This window comes from Cupressus sempervirens, chromosome 2 (assembly GCF_028749045.1).
Source record: "Cupressus sempervirens isolate cs-2001-9-10 chromosome 2, ASM2874904v1, whole genome shotgun sequence".
NCBI classification, from domain to species: domain Eukaryota; kingdom Viridiplantae; phylum Streptophyta; class Pinopsida; order Cupressales; family Cupressaceae; genus Cupressus; species Cupressus sempervirens.
Genome location: NC_143119.1, coordinates 409,304,393 through 409,310,392, shown reverse-complemented (window position 1 = coordinate 409,310,392; position 6,000 = coordinate 409,304,393).

Genomic DNA, 6,000 nt, shown 5'->3' with positions numbered 1-6,000 from the left:
ACTACTATGTTGGATACACAAGATTATAATATGTTTAACTATCCTTAATTTCTAATAAAAATAATAGTCTTAATTGTATATGCTTTGTTTTCACAATTACAATTGTTCATAAATTTGACTAACATGTAATAAAAAAAGCTAGATAAAATGGAGGAAAGTGTGACAAAACATGAGTGAGGCATTATTAAATGATATATCAATTACTGAAATCTCGTTACATCAATTTATCATAGGCCCAATTTTGGAGGGGAAAAACCTTTTATTTTTAGATTATATGTAAAAACTTTCATAGACTAGCAAAATATTCTTCTTAGTACCATATTTTACATGGTTGTACTTTGTTGAGTTATTCTTAATTTGTAAGAAAAAAAATTATTGTCTTATTACATATGTTTCTTTTTACAATTATAGTCCTTCATAAATTGTGTTGAAGGAGGTGGATAAAGAAGTGGGAAAGATGATAAAATAGAAATGAAGTATCATTAAGTGATTTATTGATTATTATTATATGGTGGATATTGATCACATCTTAGAAAATTAGATCAAAAAGCTACTATTGTCTATTATAAACTAAAAATTTAATGTCTTTACAATAATTTGCAAGATTAACATGAAAATTATAATATTTATTATAATATTCTATAATTTTACACTTTTACATCTCCTTACACTCTTCTAACAATCTCAATGATGACCTCTGATATAATAAAAATATTGATATTATAAATAGATTCAAAAACAACAAATACAATATTAAATTTAATTAAAATTTACAAATCTAAAAATTAAAAAAATCTAAATTTGCAAATTTAAAAAAAAAAATCAAATAATTACACTTGCCTTCCTTTAACAATTGTAACTCGTAGTAAATTTGATCGTACGCGCTTTAGTTATATGATATAGATAAAGAGGAGGGAAACATGAAATGATAGGAGTGAAGCTGTCCTCAATTTCAACGTACCCCTCCTTTCTCAACTTTCAAACCTTCTGTTTTCACGTACGCGAATTGATAATTATAATATTTCTGCGATTTGACGGATTTCAAACTTTGTTTCCAAATTCACGTGCTCCTCGTTTGAAAAGCTCATTAACTAAAGCTCGGCAAATTCAGCATCAGGGACGAATTGAATCTACGGACCTTGGAAAGCGTTCCATAGAGTTCAACTGCATCCACACCGACAAATAAACTATTCTTATTACAATTGGATTCTATTCAATTATGAATATTTTACATTTATCTAGTGGTGAAATTTTATGATTAGGTGTGCTTGAGTTTACTGTTTTACCTTAAGTGAATATTATTTATGTACTATCAAAACTAAACTAATTGTTTCACCTTTGTAAGTATTTATAATTTAATTGTAAGGTTTTCAATATTATTGATTTATTACTACCGGTTTATAAGAATCTTTCATTATAGAAATGAATGGGGCACTTAAATTTTATTGCATTGCATTTAGGGGAAAGTTAGAGTAGGTGGATCTCATTAGGACACACTAATGTTCGTTCATTCTAAAAATATTACTACTTGTGGTTAAATGTTCTATTAGTTTTTATAAAATGTCCTAATAGTGGTGCACAAATTGGTCAATCGCGAAACCAATAAGCTTTAAAATGATTGACTATTAGTATATGTGTGATCTCCTATCAATACATATATTTTCATTTTTGGGGCTCTTCTAAGAATTAATGCTAATTGGAAGGATCTATGACAAACTATCACGATTAGTGATTAGTCTCTTCCCCTCGATGATATTCACAAAAGTGGAACATCAATCCTTCCCAGAAAGTACAACTCTAATAAGTCTAACTAGAATACAATTAAATCTTACAATCTCACCAAAAATTAAGCTCATTTAACTTATTATCTTATCTTCAAAACTACTAACAAAATATTGAATTTTATATATATATATATATCAAAGTTATAATAAGAACTTTAAAACATATTTTTAATAAGATTTAACAAATGATAGATTTAGATTCAGTTGAGAATAATTTTTGAAATGTTATTATAAATGCATCTAAAAGATATATTTTATAAAAGATATGTTTTTATCAAATAATGAAAAATGTCGGAGGGCCTGGTCTACTGGTGAAGTTGAAAGGCTCACAAAGAGCCCACCAGGATCAAATCTTGCTAAGTGAAAAAAGCTCAATCTCCATTAAAAAAACACAATGAAAAATTACTTTATTACACCCAATTAAGAGGATTAATATGGAATGATTGTAGTTTATGATATTTTCAAATATTGCGCTGTCTAAATAATTTATTGATTTAAATAGTTATTATGGGGAAAAGCTTGCACTAATGCATTTGAGGACATAAAATATCGTCAGTGATGCCGTGGCATCACCGGCATTTAAATCGCAGGACCCGCCATCCAAGAAATTATTTAAGTGTCCCTCCAAGTGCTGTGCAATTCATTCACATCGTGCCGACTGCCCATGTGCCTCTTCGAATTCGATTCTCAGCCCTCTGTTTTTAATAGTTGGCCATGTTCATATGAAATCATGTTTATTAATCATTTTTGGGAAAATATATATGTACAATTCATGCAGTGAAATCAAATTTAAATTTTGTGTATAGAAATATTTATATTTATATAAATATTATGTTATATTTCGTATTCACACTTACTTCCATCTTATACATAGACATATATATAAATATATGTTTTTTTTTTAACATTTTTAATTCAACTCTATCTGTACTTATTTTCAATATTCCTTACACTATTAAGCACAACTAAATTCTGCATTCAATCTTATGATATAAGAATATGAATTATTTTGACTTCCATTTGTACAACATTTCATTATGTTTTAGTATTTAAAACATCCATTGCAACATTAAAATATTATCAATAAATCACTCTACAAATATCTATGAAAAAGTAAAAGTATCTCCATCCAGATTTGTACTTAAAAGTCATTCCCTTTGTTTGCTATCTGTGTCATTATATCATTCCCGCCCTTTGTTTGCTATTTGTTCACATTGTCCAAAGCCGTAACTTTGGTGAAGAGTTGAGTGAGGAGCATGTAAATCCTTCCATATATTTGTAAATACTATTGATCTTTATATTTCAGGAGAATGAATCAAGCTATAGGTAAGGAGATCAATCTTCTGTCTTCAGACAAATTTACAAATTTGATTTTATCAAAATTCAAATTCAATAGATTAAAAAGAAATCTAAATTTATTAGAATTGTTGAAGTCAATATATTGTGGATAGGGGCAGCTACTCTCGGATCTGCCTCATGAGTTAGATGACATTGTTGCTCGCGATAGAGCTTGAGCTATCCTTTATGTTTCTCTTTTTGTCTTCATAGATTTTTACCCCTCTTTTAGTTTGAAGTCAATATATCAAATATATTTATTTTTCACAGCTAATAAATCAGATTTATTTAATATGACAATTCGAATATAATTTGCAAATACAATAGCAAGTTAAGTGGACTTAATTTTGAAAGAATTCTATAGTTAGAAGTGTTTGAATGAGTAGTATCATTTATGGTGTTGAGGCCATGCATTCAGCAAGACAGAACCATTCGACTTCACCGTTGAATCACCAACAGATCAAGTGTCCATTAACATTTCTATTCACTGTTCAAACAGATCATTTGCCACAAAATTTATAACTATATTATTCAATAAGATATATTTATTTGACCTAGATAGAATAAAAACTTTTATAACTATATTATTCAATAAGATATATTTATTTGACCTAGATAGAATAAAAACTTCACTGGTTGGATTAGGTTTGCCATTGTTGTCTGCCTGGTGGTCCATCAAAATTTGCCCTCAAGACAGGATTTGTTGATTGAGACATGTTGTTGCCTCCAGCAATCGTTTCATAGGGGAGCATTAGCACTATTGTCTTTTCATCTGCTCTTTTGGAGTCTAGTAGCTTTTCCTTTCTGCAAAAGAATAGACCACTTTTACTCTATATATATATATATATATCAACTATTAATTTAAGTATACAAACCAACTTTTAGTTGAGCAACCCCACAATGTATAAGAAGCCACTGTGGCCCTGCATCCCCATTTGGATGACAGCAGGAGGAGCATAGCATTGTCATATTTTGAACAAATTTGTGCATCTGCCACCTGTTCCACTCTGCCGTGCAGATTTCTCCCTGAAAAATAACATGGCGTGTGTATTTTTGGGTTATTTATTGACCAAAAGCTTAAAATAGAATATGTAAGCGTCAGAGAGCACATGCCTTCAACTGCCAACCAGAGTGAGTTATTAAAGATCCCAAATTCCATATGTGGCATTTGGTGTTTGCCGACCAACATCTCTTGTATCAAGATCAAGTAAAATAATTCTGCAACCAAATTGCCAATCCCCATATAAGTGGCACCACCGACAATTACAATGAATTCTGGACGATGAGCATTACAGCTAGCAATTGTTCAAGTCCCATCCATTGTATATTCTTTCAAGAGAAGTAAGATTAGGTCACTATGAGACCTAATTTCCCCCTGACCATTAAGGGAACGAAAAAATTTCATTCAAAGATAACATCGTGTGCAGTAAAATCTATGATAAATTGTCATTTAATTTCAATTAACCTTTTATTGCAGAATATACATCTTCCTGCTCTTTCTTAGATACTGACCATTTTATGTGATTATATCTAGACGATGTAACCTTCCCTTGATTGTGACCAAGGGATAAATTTTCCAAAGTGTACATACTAGAAGTTGAATTGTTTTATATAACATTTTTTTTCCACAACCTCTATTTTACAAACCCATGACATACCAAGCAACCTGTCATGGTAGATTTAAAGCTCTGAAACTTCTTCACTATTTTATTTTTTATTATACTTTTAAATTCAGAGCTCATCAATTCATATACAGATTGCTAACTGCTACATGATGAGAGCTGTTAGATTATTGCATGTTAAAATTGCCAAGCAACATGTCAAAGTAGGTTTAGAAGCCTGAGAATCCTTATTGCTCTTATTTAAATTATAAATGACTAAATTGAAAGATTCATTATAAAATTTATGACTAAATTGGAAGTTTCAACATCAAAAAATTTAACAACAATTTTACAATTCTAAAAATTAAAAAGACAAGAATTGTTGTTAACATACAAACCTAGAAAGTCAAAATCTGCTACCACATAAACCTATCTTTGACCCACCAACATTCCTCTATCCTATTCTACTAAAAACTCACAAATCCAAAACCAGAAATTATATGCACCAACAAATCATCAAATTACAAACTTATTAAATATTTGAACCAGGGATGGCTCAAGGAGCCACAAGAGAGCACATTTTAAATCCAATAGCACATCAAAGTTTTAATAAAGGCAATTGGAGACACAATCATATGCATGTATAGATCATTCATAGTTTATTTGAAATTGACAAGATTAAGCAAACAGCAGATTTCTTGATTAACATTCATATCAGAAGATTGGAAATGGAAAGAAATTCGGAATAAGCTTAGCACATTTGGCTGGTCCATAGACTGCTGTGGTCTAATGGACATCATTAAAATTGTTCATTCATTCATTCTGGGTAGTGGGAGCCCTGATCCAATGAGTGCCCATCAATCAATCTGTCTGGATTGATGCTCCTCCAGCTCTGGTGCAGTACTCTGTCTCTACTTGTTACATCAACTGCACATGACTCATTGGAGACCTAACCCATTTCCCACCTTTTCTTGAATAAAAAATCCTATCACCAATTTTTCCTTGGTTTCAGTTGAGAACCGTTTTATTCCTTTTTAGTTCAAATTGATTCTATGTTCTATGTTTTATTTTGAAACCCAATTTGCAGGAGCCAACTGCACCTGTAGGTTCAGTGTTCAGAAGAGAGAACGCGTTTAAGAGAATATGTTTGGGACAATGATCCGTCTCAGACGCTAGAGAGAGAGGCAGATACATCTCCAAGAAGTCAAGTTACAAGAAATGAAAATATCCATATTGCCAAACAGACACCAAATGGCCAAATAACTAGTACACTACTTTAA